The sequence below is a fragment of the Nuphar pumila genome, chromosome 4 (genome assembly GCF_984573655.1).
Source record: "Nuphar pumila chromosome 4, dmNupPumi1.hap1.1, whole genome shotgun sequence".
In the NCBI taxonomy this organism is placed as follows: domain Eukaryota; kingdom Viridiplantae; phylum Streptophyta; class Magnoliopsida; order Nymphaeales; family Nymphaeaceae; genus Nuphar; species Nuphar pumila.
This window is the reverse complement of record NC_143252.1, coordinates 99,299,164-99,317,847: the sequence shown is the minus strand read 5'-3', so window position 1 is coordinate 99,317,847 and position 18,684 is coordinate 99,299,164. Positions and strand designations below refer to the sequence as shown.

General features: G+C 35.7%; 1 pseudogene; it reads left to right on the top strand.

Moving 5' to 3' along the window:
* The first annotated feature begins 5,198 nt into the window (after window positions 1-5,198).
* LOC149840329 (ruBisCO large subunit-binding protein subunit alpha pseudogene) lies at window positions 5,199-11,339 on the top strand (annotated as a pseudogene).
* Window positions 11,340-18,684: the final 7,345 nt, after the last annotated feature.

Here is an 18,684-nt window from a genome sequence, read left to right as displayed (position 1 = left end):
CTAGAAGAAGCTTTTTGCCATTGTATCTGAATGAGTTGGCTCTGGTTGGCACATGCCGGAGGAACCAGGATTGCAAGGCATAGGTGCACCCTTCGACTAGAATTGATTTCCCGAGTGTGAAATGGGTCAACCCTCGGTACCGAAAAGCGAGTGCAGCCATGGCTATCGATAGGCAGCTGGTCTGTCGGCTTTCCCATCTTCACAGAAGCTGAACTATCCTGATATCCACATAATTCTGTCCGTCTGGAAAGAAAGCCAGTCCCACAGTGCATAGGACCATCGCGTGATGAATTCTCTCTCAAGCTGTTCTGGATAATGAACTAACTTTTGTGAATGCCCCATACTATCGGTAGATCTCAAGCAAATCTACGTATTCATTTCCATCTGCTTCAATTAGTGGCCAAGATTTTCATCCTATCATGCGAGCTAAAGCGTCTCGGGAATCCAAACCCTTGATATTGATCAAAAACTGTTGCTCCAATGGATCTCTGGGGTGACCGGCTTGCTCGAACAATCCCATAATCTTTGAAAACTCATCCATCAGTAGGGTTATCCCGCCCCATGGGAACCAGAAAGTACAAGTGCACGGGGTTCCACTGCTCTTCTTGTGCATGGATCAGGTTGCCATTGATCGTCTGCTTTCCCACTGTGGATGTCAATTCTAACCCACAATCGCTCAAATGGTCCGAAAACATATGAGAGAAATTCTTGAGCCAGGAATAATACCACCGGGGAATGAAGGATTCAATGTTGAGTGCTCGATGCTCAGGAAGACTTTGTCGCACCTCGTAAGAGATGTGGCCCTCAGAAAAGACAGAATTGAGCTGACTGGATGCCATCAGACTAGAAAACAGGAAAAATTGGAATGAAACTTTGGAAAATATAGGAATTTTGAAAAATTGCAGGCAAGATAAAAATGAAGCAAAAAATTCAAAATTCAAAAGAACGAAATGATGGAAAATCACTTGGAGTTTTGAAGAAAAAGTGGATAATTTGAAAAAATCATCTAAGTTTTTTTGAGAAAGATGAAATATTTCACAAAAGATGGAAAATAAGGTATTTTAGAAAACCGTCCAGTATTTTGAAAAAATTAAGAAAAATATGAGAAAATAAGATGAAAAATGAATACAATATATTCAATCACAAACAATTATGCACATACAGCATTCCCTAGGAAGCTAACTCTAAATGTATCAATTTTGGAAGAGTTGTAGAACCCTAATCCTGACTCTAGGCTTATATCAGCTATGTCCAATCATGCTATGCCGATATACTCGAGTCGATGCTCGATGTACGTGGCATAAAAATTCATCTCGGGTTCTAGGCTTGTGTTTTCCCAACACCCTTGAGCGCCTGCCGATATACGTTGGACTATGTCCCTTAGTACATGGTAGATGGGCGTTATCCCAAATAAGTGGCCCAATCATGAGGCTTTGTCCCAAACTATGGTTATGAAAGAAAGCCCATCAACGTGAAGACTGGGTAGACATAGGTGGGGTGGTTTTTGAAAAATGAGCACATGCAAGCAAACAGAGGGCTGTAAAACCTAAAGGGATGAAATTTTAAAGAAGCAAATATTGTTTTCATATAAATCCTAGATTGAGGAGGGTTGTATTAGACCTAAGTCTATATGAGCATGAAAATTTTCTCCTCAATATGGTCCTACCAAACCATACCTAGTCTATATGCAATCCATGTCAGCCGGGTTCAAGTCTAGGCTCCTAGGTTCACATGATATCAGAAAGTAAAAGTTGACATTTTATAGAACATGATGTTGATAATTGAACTAATTCAAGCACACAATTGATCAGGCGAAGACAGGTCCCATCACGGTCGCCAAACCTATTATCATCGTAAAAAATTTCCCTCCCTCTGTGAGAGAGAGAAACAATTCTACGAGTCAAACTTGACCAAAGTTTTGAAAATTACTCACCTCCTTTTTTGAAATTTGTAGAAAAAATCCGTAGAATGGGATCTGCCTATCAGTACGAGGTTCAACTGTTCCTAGCGCCTTTACCAGGGGTAATTGAACCAAGGATCAAAAGTGTGCTTTGACTAAGTTCAATTTTATGAATCATGCTCTATTTTTCTAAAATGCACAAAGAATCAGGCATGTGCTATGAAATTTTGAAAAGATGCACATTTTGGGAGATATGATGTTTGCTTGGAATATTGAAATGTGCTTGGAAAATTGCTTGGAAAAGGAATTCCTAGGAAAATCATGAATTTCATTGGAAATCGGGAATTGCATTAAAAAATGACTTTTGAAATGGAAAATAGATTCTTAGGAAAACTGGAACTTTGAGAAAATTGATTTTTTGATATTTGAACTGCTTTTCTGAGAAAATCAATTTCTAATGAGGATTTGAGAATTCTAATAAAACCAGTTTAAAAAATGATTCAAAGATTCTGAGAAAATCGATTTAAGGACTTTGAACCTTGAAATTGAGAATATTAAAACATTGAAAAATCATGATTTGAACTTGAGAAATATTTGAAATATCATTTGAAAACTCAAAAATTTTGAGAAAATTAATTCTTGAGAAAGACTTAGAAAATCTTGAGAAAATCAATTTCTCTGAAATAGAATTGGAGTTTGAGTTAGAAAAAATGATTTAAATTGAATGAAATGAATGAATATGGATTTAAAAGATTTTTTCTAAGGAATTGAGAAAACCCATTTGAGTTTTTGAGAAATGCAGTGCATTTTTAAAGTTAGCCTAAGAGTGTAGGCTGAATGTGGCTAATACGAAGATCACAAACCTTGGTTTTATTCGTATTTTGACTATGGCCATAAATACAAATTCCACCAAGTTTGTCAACTTCCTAAGAGCTTGTGAACGTGCCATTTGTGTCAACCATAGTGGATTTGGAAAAATGTGCATGAATCATACATCAGATATTAAAATTATACGAAAGCAAACTATATGCAATGCATCCTATTCTAAGCAGAAAATATAACTCTTATTCTAAATTATTACATCTGATATTACATTGAATTGAATAAAAGAAAAATAAATAAAATAGCTAAGTCCTCCACTTGAATAATTGTGCAAAACTAGAAAACATGTTAGCACAGAAATGTAAGTTTATCTGGATTTATCCAAAAATATTGGGAAATTATTGGATATTATCCAAATGTAAACCAATTCATACCTCCCTGATATAAACATAAATGATGAAATTGGATTGAAAATATGAAAATGAGCTTTGGAAATTCAAAATTGGGGTCAAAATGATGAAAATGCCCCTGATAGCAAGACTATGGCCTTGAAATCAGGGTTTTTCATAAAGATATTTTGTAAAAATGCAAACTTTGAAATTCAAATGAGAATAAATCAAACACAATATGATATGGTATGATGAAAATATGAAAGCCAAAGTTTAGAAATTCGAAATTGAGGTCAAAATGACCAAAATACCCTTGATAACAAGACTATGGCCTTAAAATCAGGGTTTTCTGAAATAATTTTTGTAAAAATGCAAATTTTGAAATTCAAATGAATGCAAATTATGTGGAAATCAACTATAATATGATGTGGATGATGATAAACATATTAAAACCCTAAAAATGTAAAAATATCATAAAATATTGAATTTCGCCTGAGTTTCGCTTTTGATTTTAAAAATTAACTAACACAAAAAGCAAATGAGCTTGGAATTGGCTCAAATTTGGCATGGACACCTAGAATAACTCTAAGAACAGAATGGAATCCAAAAATTAATATTTTTGGTACTTTTTATTATGGAAATTCAAATAAAACCCTAAATTACATGGTTTTTGCCTAAAAAACTAGATTTGTCCTAATAAAAATCAAATTTGAGGTACTAAACTACCATAGAAATTCCCCAAATTTTATGAGGTCACAGAGGACAGTTAGAAAAAGATTTTTGCCTTTTATAGATTTGAGATTTAACATATGGTCAGAGCTTTACAACTCTGGCAAGTTCGGTCAGAATCCGGCGACTCTAGAATTAGAAGCAGACTGACAGGTTTTCACAACAAAAATAGGAAAAATGATAAATTGTGGCCAAAATGGGTAAAAAAATTTCTAACACACATAGGAAAAATTCTTCTTTTGATAGTTTCGGCATTGTACCTATGAATTAGGAGGACACAAAGGATTATCAGACCTCTAATTCTGATAAAATTTGACTAAGAGGGCTTTGATAGGCAGACTTCTAAAATCTAGAAAAAATGAAAATCTAAATCTAAAAATCCTGAAATTTTGGGAAATGACAGAGGAGTTCATGAGAAACAACTCCTTTTTTTATTGTTTTGGCATTAGAACTATGAATTTAAGTACCACAGAGGATTAAGGTTGATCCAGGATCTGACAAACAGGTAGCAGGTGTTTCACAGGGTTCTACAAAACCTGAATTTTGAGAGGCTTCAAAACCTTTTAGAAAAATCCCATAAAATCCCTTAAAATAGTAGATTCCTCCACGGATCTACCATATTTTTTTGGAGTGAACCGAATCTCCCATGAGGAAGATCTTGAGTCCTCATGTCTGCTAAAAGGGGATTCAAGAGTTTCGCAGAGTTTAAAACTCGTTGTAGCATCCAATTTGTTTAGTGGGGTTCCGAAACCCAAATTGAACCAAAGTTTTGGCAGGATATCAGAGACAAACACAGGTATTTACCATAAAAGAATCAAGATTTTTCTAAGAACATTCATACATGAAATATTTGCAAGACTGTGCATATGAATTAAAACCTATAACTATGAATGAAAATAAGACCAAATATAAAACTTAAGACATGCACCTTACATGAACTAATGCTAAAATCAAAGAAACGACCAGAGAGATGTACCCTATATTCAATGTTGGCCACTGAAATGAGAGATCTGATCCACTCATCGGATGGATCGCCTCATTTGCAATGCCTTGCCATGACAAAACCAAGATTTCCTATTGTTTAAATCCATAAAGCATGATCCTTTACCAAGATGAATCCAGTTTTATTTGGCTTTGCCTTATATTCATATCATAAAAGAAAAAAAGAAACTCATGTTATCATACAGTAAGAAAAATTATTCAAGTGATGAAAAGGGAAAGTGCTTTACCTTGGAAAAGGGGAAGCTTGGATCGGCTAAGGGGAGATAGTGATCTTGGTGTAGTGGTGGCTACTTGGAAGAGGTGGTGGTAGATGCTGCTGAAGGTTGAAGTCGTGCTTGTTTATTGGAGCTGGAACAATGGCTAGGGATGCACTTGCTGCTGTGATGGAGGAGTTGGGGCTGTTTTCACCAACGTTTGAAGGAGGACTACAATGGAGGACGACTATGGTGGTTGCCTGGGAGGTCTTGATGGGTTGCACCAAGGTTGAAGGAGATGGCGCCAATTGAAGATGATGCTATGGCTGCCAACGAAGGTGGCTGGAGTATGTTGTTGGAGGTCTATTTCAATGTTGAAGGGAGTAGTACTGTGGCTGGAAGGCTGCTACCAAGTGGTGGTTACCGGTTGGAGGAGATGGCACCGGCTGGGTCTTCAAGGTGAAGGTGAGGATAGCGCTAGAGATGATTGTTGTGGCTACCTTGGGAGTGGTTGTCAAAGGCAGAGAAGGGCTGCTACCATGGAGAAGATGAAGCCTTTGCTGAAGGAAGAAGGAGGTTGGAGTTAGGGCTGCACCTTCATGGGGCTGAGAGAGAGATAATGGGCTGAAAAGAGAGAGGCGTGAATGTGAGTGGGAGAGAGGCTTGATCAGCCGTGTGACGATTAGTCCCAAAAAATGAAAATAACTTAGGTTTTATTAGAATTAGGGCTAGAATGGGTGTGAATTGGAGAGAAGAGCCCTCAGCCGTATGTGGTTATGGGATTTAGAAAGGTAGCAAGGAAGAAAAGGGAAAGAAGGAAGGGAAGGAAAAGGAAAGAAGAGGAGGAAGAAGGAAAATGAATGAAGGAAGAAAGAAGGAAGAGGAGGAAGGAAAGAAGAAAAGGGAGAGGGGCTGGTGTCAAGGAGGAGAGAGGAAAGGGAGAGGGAAGAAAAGAAAGAGAAAAAGAAAAAAAAAGGAAGGAAGAAAGAAGAAGAAAAAGAGAGGGAAGAGAAGAGGAAAGGAAGGAAAAAGGAGCAGAAAAATAGAAAGAAAATGGAAGGGAAGAGAAGAGAGGGTATACCCTCCTTGTGGGTCCCACGTCTCCTAGGTGGACATAATAATAATAATAATAATAAAGAATAAAATAATAATGGGAAAAATAAATAAGTAAAAAATAAAAAAGATTTGTTTTTATTTTCGTTTGAAAACTCAAAGTGTGGTGCCACCTTGGAAGTGGGTCCACACTCAATTTTGAAATTCATTTCAAAGGCCGGAGGGGTAGAATGGTCTTTCAGAAAATTTTTGGATGAAATGAGCTATTTTTGGCAGTTTTTGAAATAAGCTTAGAATTTGAAGTTCTATACCCCTCTGCAGAGAAAATCCAGTTTAGATTTTGAAAAATCAATTTTGAAACAAATCCAGATTATTTTCTCAGGAAAATATTTCCAAATTTAGAATCCTATGGGTAAAAATGTTATATTTGGAAACCCAGGGTTTAAAATTGAATTTTGAAAACTTTAAATCTCAAATCTGGATTGAAAATTTCAAAACTGGAGTTCTGGATCTCGAAAATGAAATGAAATGTGATGAAACGTTATGAAATGATGGAAAATGATGAGAAATGACATGAGATGCCATGCGAAATGCTAACACTGAATGAAGAAATTTGGATATTGGACTCTGATTGATACTTGTGCCAGTTGAAAAAGTGATAAAATTGATAAAAATTGGCAAAATGGTGTAAGAAATGGTTTTTGGTCTCTATCGGGCAAGAGTGATACTGAAAATTAGGGTTTGAGCTGGTTTGAACTGAAATAAACTAGATTGAGCTAGGTTTTAGGGTTTCAAAACTCAAATGGACTGACAAGACACTGACTCAATTGAACTCCAAGACTGAACTGTCAAGAAATACTGCCATTTTTAGAGAAATTGTGAGAAATGGTCAATGGAGTGAAGTGAATTACAAACACAAGTTGGGTTTGAGCTGGAACAAAGATCAGTAATACTGAGATAAACTAAAATTGAAGCTCAAACACTAGTTCAACTGACTGGACTCAGCTCAATTTCAGTTGAATGAGCTGAAATGGGCTAAAATGGGCTCCTAGACACTTGGAAGTGGATTTGAACTGAAACTGAAGCACTTGAACTCCTGGTAAGCTCAAGCTAGACTCAGAGAAATATAACTGACTAGGAATGACTGACTTAGATACAATTGAGTTTGATTTGAGTGAGAAATGAGCTCATTTCTAAAGAAATGATCCCATTTTGGCAGGAATGGTCAGAAATGAACATGATCTGCTCACTATGAGCTCAGGTGCGCTAGAAATAACTGACATTCTAACTATTTTGAGCTTAAGAATGAGCTTGGTTGACTTTGTCTGACCGAGGTCTTAGGATGACCTAGGGGTAAAATGATAATTTTCCTAATGAAAGTGGGTAAAATGGTAATTTCCTAAGACAGACTCAGGGTTGGACTCCTACACTGACCTACCAGGGTTGGCATTCACATGAGGAATGTGTCTGAAAATGGATGAGGAAAATTTATGGTGTTTACAGTTGCCATATGATTTTCTTTATTCACAAGAATATTCTCTGTCGTTTCGGCATACCACATGACATTGTTTCAGACAATGGCACTCATTTCAAGGATGAGAGAATGAAAACCTTCTATTCAAAATTAAAAATTTGCCATCATTTCTCAGCTCCCTATTATCCCTAAGGGAATGGTCAGGCAGAGGCCACCAACAAAACTTTGATTCGTATTTTGGAAAGAACTGTGGAGACATGTCACGATTGGCTTGAGAAAATTCATGATGCACTTTGGGCATACCGAACTACTATTCAGACTTCGACCAATGTCACTTCTTCGAAGCTCATTTACGGGACTGAAGTGGTTTTACCTCTCCACATTCAAAGACCTGCTCTCAAATTTGCCTCACTTATAGAATTGTCACTTAATCAATATCAGCGGCAGAGATTGGTACAACTTGATCTACTAGATGAAAGGAGACTCAAGGTAGACAAACATGCTCAAGCTTATCGTCAAAGGATAGCCCGACATTATGTCAAGTCCGTCATCGAGTGGAGATTCTAAGTTAATGACCTAGTACTCAGATCAACAGCTCATCTCAAGCATCGCTCACATGGCAAATGGTCACCTAATTGGGAAGGTCCCTATGTGGTCAAAGAAGCATTACCCCGCAATGCATATCGTCTGATCAACGCAGATGGGGTAGAATTGCCAGACCATGTCAATGCTCTACATTTGAAGAAGTTTTATGCTTAAAATGTTCATTCTATCCTTTGTATTCTTCAAAGAGCCTTTTTTTAATAACAATGATCTTCTGTTATCCTAAACATTCTTCTCCATTATACTGGGGTATTTTTATTTTATATATATATATATATATATATATATATATTCATCTTACTTCAAAGTTTTCATATGCAGACAAAGTCAAATCAATTCTTGTATCATTATTTTTTTTTAAACTTTTTGTTCATTCCCCATTCAGGATAAGGGAATAATCCTGAAAGTGGATTGCATACAGTTGACTATGATGGTCTATTGAATTCAAAATCTTTGTCAAGGATCTTTATTTTTCAGATTCAGTTTGCAAGTTGAATACATTGCAAAACCTAGTCCTCGAACTGGTTAGTTTTTAAAATTTTCAATCCTAGATCGAACCATTGTCAGAATCCAGTCCTCGAACTGGTCATTTTTAGAATTTTCAATCTTAGATCAAACTATTTCTGAAATCCAATCCTCGCACTGGTTATTTCTCAAAAAATTTAATCAAAGATCAAATCCATTTAAAAAACCCAGTCCTCGCACTGGTTATTTCTCAAAATTTTCAATCAAAGATCACGTTCATTTGCAAAACCAAATCTTCGCACTGGTTGTTTCTAAAAAAGTCTAAATCTTAGATCAAATCAGTAAATCAAAGGTCCCAACTCTACTGGTCGTTAAATCAAAGGTTCCAGTTTTACACTGGTCAGTAAATCAAAGGTTCTAGCTTTCGCTGGTCATTAAATCAAAGGTCCCAGTTTTACACTGGTCAGTAAATCAAAGGTTCCAGCTTTCGCTGGTCGTTAAATCAAAGGTCTCAGTTTTCACTGGTCGTTAAATTAAAGGTCCCAGTTTCACTGGTCATTAAATCAAAGGTTCCAGTTTTTTACTGGTCGTCAAATCAAATGTCTCAGTTATTCACTGGTCGTTAAATCAAAGGTCTCAGTTTTTCACTGGTCGGTAAATCAAAGGTTCAAGTTTTACACTGGTCATTAAATCAAAGGTTCCAGCTTTCGCTGGTTGTTAAATCAAAGGTCCCAGTTTTCACTGGTCATTAAATCAAAGGTTCCAGTTTTACACTGGTCAGTAAATCAAAGGTTCCAGCTTTCGCTAGTCGTTAAATGAAAGGTCCTAATTTTCACTGGTCGTTAAATTAAAGGTCCCAGTTTCATAGGTCATTGTGAACACCCCAAATTTTTCAAAATTTTGTAAATATTCCCCTTTGCCCTTGGCCTCCATTTTCTGAGTAAATTGAGTCATTCTCGGGCAAAATTCCAGTTTATTTCTCAAATTTACTGAAATCAAATCAATTTTCTATATCTGACTCGATTTCGGATCCGGATCCAGGTAAAGGATCCAAATCTGAGCCTCGCTATCCAATTTTTAAATTAAAATTATGAAAATATCAAAATAAATTTTTGACAGGCTCGAACAGTCCATCCAGCATCCGTTTGGATTCATTGCTCTATATTTCTCGATTCGAGGTTCAAAACTTGAAAATTTTCTCAAATTCTGAATCCAAACCCATTTTTTGAAGAATTTTTCAGAGAATAGCCTTGAATTCTCGAAAAACCTTTCTTTTGTAAATATTTTCAAAAATATGTCAAAAAAAGTCCTTTATTTTCTCATAAATTTTAGAGTCCTATTTTCAAAATAACAAAAAAAATAAGAAAACACCAAGAGAAACAACAAAAAATCCAAAAAAAAAATATACAGAAAATGCAAAAAATAAATAGTTTAAAACCTCTTTTGAAACTTACTTTCACTAAAACCCCTTTTAGAAAGAACTCCTTTGAAAACAACCATTGTTTCAAAAAAATTCAAAAAAATATAGGACCCCTATTGCAAGATGCGCAATGAAACCCTCTCAAAAATTCATCGCAGGGACCGAAGGGCGGAGAACCCTTCGATCAGTCGATCTCGTCTCCCCCGTTGATTCCTAACAACCCTCTCCTTCTGCTCATAACTGCAAAGCAAATCCAGTTTCTAAAAAGAAGAGTATTGATAAAACTGTGCAAGGATTGGTTGGAGAGCTAGAAAAGAAATCTAGACCAATCAAGGGACGTGAGGATGTGAAAGCAGTTGCAACCATCTCTGCTGGGAAACAATGAGTTTGTGGGGATCATGATTGTTGTTGCCATTGATAGGGTTGGCCCAGATGATGTTCTATCTATAGGATCTTCATCATCATTTGAGATAACTGTTGATGTAGGAGAAGGAACGCAAATTGATAAGGGTTATGTCTATCCCCAGTTTGTTATAAATCCTGAGAAGTTAATGGTAGAATTTGAAAATGTTAGGGTGTTCGTAACCGATCAGAAGATCTCAACCATAAAGGAAATCATTCCTTTGTTGGAGAAAACCACTCAGTTGAGGGGCCCCTTGATTACCATTACTGAAGATGTTATAGGAGAAGCTTTGGCAACATTGGTTGTGATAAGTTGTATGGCATACTCAATATTGCCGCAATCAAAACACCTGGTTTTGGTGAGAGAAGAAAGGCTTTTCCCCAAGATATTGCCATTGTTACAGGTGCAGAATACCAAGCTAGTGATTTGGGTTTACTTGTGGAGAAGTGCAAGGTTGAGCAGCTGGGTATTAGCAAGAAAGGTTACTATCACCAAGGGCTCTACCACCATGATCACTGATGCTGCTAGTAAAGATGATATCTAGGCCAAGATCACGTAAATCAAGAAAAGAGTTAGCAGAAACTGACTCTGTTTAGGACAGTGAGAAGCTGGTCAAAGGAATTGCTAAGCTTTAGGTGTTGTTGTGATCCAGGTAGGCGCTGCCACCGAAACAGAGCTAAAAGACCAGAAGCTCAGGATTGAGGATGTAAAAAGAAGACAACTTTCGCTGCAATTGAAGAGGGAATTGTCCCTGGTGGTGAGACTGTGTTTGTTCACCTGCGTATAACACCACCTTACACCTCCCTTATTGTCCCCACTTTACTACATATCAACATCTGTTGCATCTTCTCATTTTACATTTCATTGTCCTTTCCTGTACAGTAGTTACCAGCATGTTACAAAATCTGTTGCACTGGTCCACAGTCCACCTTTGTGCACTGCCCTCTTCCCTGCATCATTGCATCTCCACTATAAGCATATTGCCATGGAAACACTCTCATTGTATAAAATTGCATTTCTCCATACATTTTTTTCTGAAATTCTGACCTAACGGGTAGAGTTATTTCGATATGGCTGGCTGAGTCTAGCCTAAGGTGTTGACTAGAAATGCCTTGATGGGTCGGCTAAAACTATCTCAATATGCTTCCTGTCAAATCACTATTGTATGTTGGGTAAGAGTGTCTGAATGAGCTGTATATCAGATTTTGTGTTCGCTGCAGAATGCATGTGAAGTTAATTTGAAATTAGATATTTGGTTTACCTTGTATGATATCTTTATACTCAAGTTGTGTCGCACTGTATTTTGCCACAGCACTATGCATAGCACTAAATCCTCCACCATCACTCATACCTCCTTTACTGATTATATGTCCACCTTCATTATCATCACTGTGTACAGCTCCTGCATCAACAACCCATCCCAGCATATCATACACTGTTGTATCTGCATATTCATTAGAATAACACCCACCTGCTGCAATCTTGTTGCCACTATGTATACACCATCCCCTTTTGCACCTTCAACACTTACACATTGTCATCTGTGCACAACTTTTTATGCACTTCCCATCCACGCATGCCATCTTCCATTGTTCTAGGAACAGATCTCACCACAGAGCTGTGAATTTTTTTTTTTTTTAGTGATTCACAGAGAAACACTGTAGCCTCTCTTTTTTATAGTAGTTCATCAAAGAACTACTATAACTGTGATTTTTCACAGTGGTTCACAAGGAACCACTGTGACCTTCTCATTGTTATAGTAGTTCAGCAAGGACTATGTAAACACCCCAAAATTTTCAAACTTTTGTAAATATTCCCTTTTTGTCTCTGACCCCATTTTCTGAGAAAATTGAGTTGATTTCAACATAAATTTCAGTTATTCTTTGGATTTTCTGGAATAAGCTCCATTTTTACCCATCTGACTCAATTTTGGGATCCGGATCCAGTACCAAAACTCAAATATGAGCCTCGTTATCCAAATTTTCAAATTAAAATTTTAAATTAAATTTAATAATTTCTAAAAGGCTCAGACAGTCCATCTGGTATCCATTTGGATCCACTACTCTGTATTCCTCGATTCAAGGTTTAAAACTTGAATATTTCCTCAAAATTTGGGTCTGAACCCATTTTTTGGAAGAAATCTTCAAAATTTCAAACCCAAGCTCTTAGAAAACACTTCTTTTTGTGAATATTTAAAAAAAATGCACAAAATTAGTTTAAAACCCTTTAGTTTCAAAGTTTTTATATTAGAAACACAAAAAAAAATAGAAAACACAAAGAAAAGAGCAAAAAAAAAAAAGAAAATAGAAAAGAAAATTACAAAAAAATTGACCGAGTAAGCCTCTTTTTATAAAAATCGTTTTTTAGTAAAACCCTTTTTTAGCAAATTTCTTATAAAATAGTCATCGCTTTGTTTTTCATTAAAATTTCTCAAGTTTTTCGAAAAAAAAATCCTTCTCGATGCTTCTTCCCCTTTTATAAAAAAGATACAAGGGAAAGGGGGTCGAACACCGTCTCTCACCCCCGCACCCCTCTTCTCTGATTTCTTCCCCATCTTCTTCTTCACGATTTCCTTCTCCTCCCTCCTTCAAAGTTGCTGCAAGCAAGGGGTCGCGATCCTGAAGGATCCGCCACACATCCATTCTCACCTCAGCCTTTCGATCCCCTCTCGATCTGTCTTCACCATCAAATCCCTCTCCTCCCTTTTCCTTCACTTTCCCCCAGAAGCTCCTCCAAGCTCCTCCTCTGGTCGATCGAAGGATTTTCAATCCCACCACCGCAAGCCAGCTAGGTAAGAACTCCTTTACCCCCCCCCCCAATCATGATTTTCCTTTCGTTTTTATTTTTTTATTTTATTTTGGCCTCCATTGATACATCCTCTGCAACTTCAATTTGCATATAGCAAATCGAGTTGCAGATAAGCAATTGCAAAGGAGCAATCTCGTTCCAATATTTCATTTTCTCTGCTTTCTTTATATTCTACTATTTCATTTACATTACATATACTGTATTGTGTTAATATCCCCTTTTCCATCTTGATTTCCTTTTGATTTTTTATTTCATATTTTTGTTTGATCATCGTCTTGATTTTTTGTCTTGACCTCCAATTTAAATTGTTATTTCCTATTTCATATTGTCTATTATATCCAATATTCATCATGCATATGGGTATCTACACATAACCCTAGACGGCACCATCAGTTGCTGGGTGACAGCATCCCACATCGCCCAGCCTAGGCGTTCAAGATGCTGGAGGCTCATGGCATAACATCAAATCGTTGTTCTACCCCATTGCATTACATTGATCCAACATCTTCTTTGTTTCCACTTTTGCCAATTACTTCTGGATCTCTATGATTTCAGCATTTTTTTTAGTATTCGCTTACATTTTGTTTTGTATTTTCATCTCAATCAACTGTTACGGAGGATCCTCTATTTGTATTTGGGATTTCTCATGTTTCTGATTCACATTTTTTTTATCTCCTTTGTTACATAGCATCTAGTCTGTTAATGATAATATCCTCTGTGTGTATCATTTGCATCCTAGTATTTACCCTTCCATAACGTGGCATCCAATGATTATTTCAGAAAATTATTTAGTTGGAGATGCTTCAAAAAAATAGTTCACTACCTTGTTTGGATGTTGAAGTCAATATAAATTCAGTTGTCACAGTCTCTGCAGCTGGGAATGCGTATCCCACAGCTTGAGGCTGTGTTTGGATATGTATATGTGGTTAATGCTTGCCTGTTTTCTGTGGAGAATTACAAAAGGAAGTTCGTAATGGTTTTTCTGGAAAATAAAATCCTCTTTCAGTTTCAGCATATATCTCAATGATGTGGGATTACAGTTCCTGCATGCGTCAGTTTGGTACCTTTTATTATCATCAGAGCATCTTCACCTTGCTGATCTCGTTCAGGTTCCCGCCCAGTAGAATTTAATCCACATTCTCACTTTATGATTCCTTGCACAACAGCAGTCGTGCTTTTATACTTGTTAGTTCAAGCACTGTATTTAAGTTTTTTTTTTTACTTTAGTTGCATCCTCTGTTTGGTTAGCTCATGTATCTCTCTTTTGGGGAGTTCATAACGATTTCATCACATCTTTCCATATATATTTTTGGTTGATACTCTACGTGATCTTCCTCGTATTTGGTAGTATTTTAGATTGTAATTTTGTAGACATAATTTTCAACTTTTTTTTTAGGCACAGTCACTGGTAAGTTTCACTGACCTCCTGTGATAAATCCTCAATGGGGAGTTGGAGACAAAGGGGATAAAGAATGGCAATAAGGCTTATGACACAACCTCTCCATAAAATTCACATCATAGCCATCTAAAATGTTCTAGCTCGGTTGGTCCAAGGAACACCTGACAATACCTCTGCTGCTCTGTAATAGATTCAGGTAAGTATCCAACAGGTTGTTGATATCAAGGGTAATATTAGTTTGACTGCAAGTCAAGGTCCTTCACCAATGAATTCGTCATCTGTTTAGACAATGGACTTGTTATGATTACATCCCAAAATATTGTGGCAACATGACAATAATTTTGTGAAGAATTTAGATTGAGATAAACAGAAGTCCTTGCCCTTTTTGTGTTTCTTTGAAAGTTTGCCAATACATGATGAAAATATATATTCTTCTGATAATGTCGATTAGATTCATTTTAGAAGTTGAATCAGTTCAATCCTTTACAATTTTTTTTTCTCTTAGTTTCCTCACATTTTACCTAAGTTTTGCTTTATCTCTGCCTTTAGGAATTAATTTCATCAAGTCTGTGAGTGTTGGATGTTGTATAATGGAGATTGTCGTTTTTTGTTTATGTCTCAACAGCTAGTAGATTTAAAACATGAGTAGATATACCTGTATAATTCACATGATCTTTTCTGCATAACCAGTATATTAATGGCCTCCAGGTAGCATTTGTAATCCCTACTTGTCTATGATTTCTGTGGAAAAGAAAGTGTGTCCAATAACTGCAACATGCTGAGAGATGATTTCAAGATTTGTCAAAGATGTTAAAAAAAAAAATGTACATGGCTGTGATAAGTTCGCAAGATGTTTCTTCAAGTCCGAAAGTGTTTTAGCTTAAAAAAAAAACATTATGGATGCAGGTCTGGAGAATTCGTAAGGTTTAATAAATCTAGAGAGAATTTGAGTCTTGATTCAGGTATATGTGTACATCGCTGACTAATTGCTTTATCTCCTGGGCGCATATCACTCGCTGTCATCGCTGAATATCCACTTTCACTGGCAGTTCTGCATCAGCACATAGCATTTACGTGTTTCTTCTCTTCAATGCAGATGCATGCTCTGCAGAGCAATTCTTTTGCTGAGAAGGATGATCTAGATTTCACAGAATGACTGACAAACTTGGGTGTGAAATTGGTTTTTCTATTTCAAAATCATGATGAAAGGGAGGTGATCATCTGTGACCTCCTAAAGGCCACCAACAATTTTGATCAAATCAACATTATTGGGTATGGAGGGTTTGATCTAGTATGCAAAGCAAGTCCTTAGATAATATAGAAGTTTCAATCAAGAGCCTTTCAGGGGATTTTTACCCAATGAAATATGGGTTTTAGGTTAAAGTAGGAGCATTTTTTTTAGCAATTTTCTCATTCACGACACAGTGTTTGTATGTTTTCAGGGTCTTCATCATTTGGCAGCAAGCATCTCAAGGTTCTGGCATTTCTTCACAACTTATCCAGAAGAGCAAGAGATCTCATCAACCATGAATTGGCAGATTGGACAGGAAATGGTTCTCTAAGTCTTAAATAGTTCATATACTATGTGTTGTCACCCAGAGAAACCCTTTTAAACATGTAAGAATGCATGCTTTATTATCTGTATGGTTAGGATATAAGCATCCTTACATTCCTTCCTAATTTGTGTTTAGTTAAACATCCACCATGAGTTTTAAATGGTGAGCTGGGTGCTTGAACATGGGTAGCTCTCTTTGCTTATGAGATGATACAAACTGTTGACATTAATGGGACAAGTTATCTTTTGCTGTCATCAATGACTCATCATGTTTAGTGTATAAAAATGTCTATGTATACACCTTTCTCCGCTTTTAATATATTGTTAACGTGTACACACTTGTGCATTAGCATTGTGGGAGTTAGCAGTCTATATCATTAGTCTGTTAGGTCAAATGTGATAGATAATGGATGGGTGTTAGCGACGAAGATCGGATGAGTCGTATTACATGTGCATTAACAGTTCATGAGAATTAGCTTGATGATCAACATATATCACTCATTTGGACCAGGATATCATACAGTTAGCCTATGTTAGCAGTATGTTAGGCAGAGTAGGTGCATATAGTTAGCGTTGAGGTAATATAGTGTGCCAAGTAGTGCATTGTAGTCATTGTTTTACCTTTAGGCTTTATATTTGAGTCTTGCAACCAAGATTAACTAAGTATTGTTGTGTCTTTCTTACTAAGGGTTTTTTCAATTACCTTTTTTATTGTTGTTCTTCATAATAAAATATTTTACTGTTCCTTGATGTTTTCTTAATGTTGCCTTGCCAAGCATGCGTAACAACAATTTCAGCATCTTATAGCATATATCAATATCAGTTTTAACCTGCATTTATTCCTTTTGCATTCATTGAGCATTGTCACATGCATTATAACATACATTGTTCTTTTCACTAGTTCGATACACCACATATATATATATATATATATATATATATATATATATATATATATATATATATATATTAACATCCATTTCCTCATAAATGTTTAGGTATCATCATGTACATTCTAGTCTTAATGGGACTCATGAGTTTCCCCTTATACCTTATGTTTTTCTAACCTTGTTTCACAGAAATATATTGAAAACATTGCCTTTTTTTTTTGGATTCTTGATTTTCATTCAAATTCAAAGATGTAATAGCTAGATATTAATGAGAAATTTACCTTTTCCTGCACTATATTAGAATGTATGAGCATGTATATACCTTAGAAATTGCTTGTTTTATCTCATTTTTTTCCTTTCATAAAAAAAAAAAGAAAAAAAAATCACAAATGGGAACACGAATGACACGTGCACCATTTTATAAAAGATGATTAAATCCTAAGTTGATGATTTGCATCAATGGCCATAATCAGGATGTGAACAAAACTTAGGATTTTCATCTTTTATGGAATAACATTAGATCCACACTGGATCTTTTTCAAAAATCATCATATTTTCAAAAACTTTCTTCCTTTATTAGAGTTTAACTTAAAACTAACTCAAGATATATATCAATGGCCATAGTCAGGATATATTGTGGGTTGATTTCATTTTAAACTCTATAAAGGCACCAAAATGTATTTTATTCTTCACTTGAATTTAAATATGATTACTATATAATACATTCAATGACCATAGTCAGGGATGTATTATATCCTCAATCTTATTTCAATTCATTTAAAGAATAAAATATGCTTTTCCAAATCCAATTTTAATTCATTTCATCATTTAAGCTAGAATTACATCATATTTTAGAAATTCTTTTCATATTATTTCAAAATCCAAGTGATTTTTTTGAGATAACTCTTTCAAATACCTTCTTCACTTCTCAAATCAATCTTTCAAAACTTATTCAAATCCATCCTTCTATCTTATTTCCGATTCAAATTTCCATTTAAATGTCCAATTTGACTTTGGGATTTCAAATTCATTCCTGTATTCAAAATTCAATTTCCAATCCAAAACCAATTTCAAAGTTCAATTCAACTTCAAAAATTCAAATTTGTTTTTCTTTCCAGGATTCAATCTCAAATTCAATTTAGCATTTCAGATCAAATTTCAAAGTTCAATTTAAACTTTAAAATTCTTGATTCATCTGCTGATTTCAAAACTTAAGCTTCAAATCTAGTTTATCCTTTCAAAATCTTCAAAAAGAATTGAGTCTTGATTCTCAATCCAAAATCAAGGCTTTGAAATTGATTCTGAATCTCAAAATTCAATTTTTTCTAAGTTTTAAATCAAATCTGGGTTTTCAAAAACCCAAATCCATCTTCAAAGTCCAATTTGGATTTTCAAAAACTAGTCCCATTTTGGATTCTAGATTCCAGATTCAATTCCATTTAGGATTCCAAACTTCGGATCCAACTCCATCTAGGACTCTAGATTTTAGATCCAATTATACTTTTCAAATCTCATCTTGAATTCTAGATCCAATTCCATCTCAGATTCTGGATTTTGAATCCAATTTCATCGTGGATT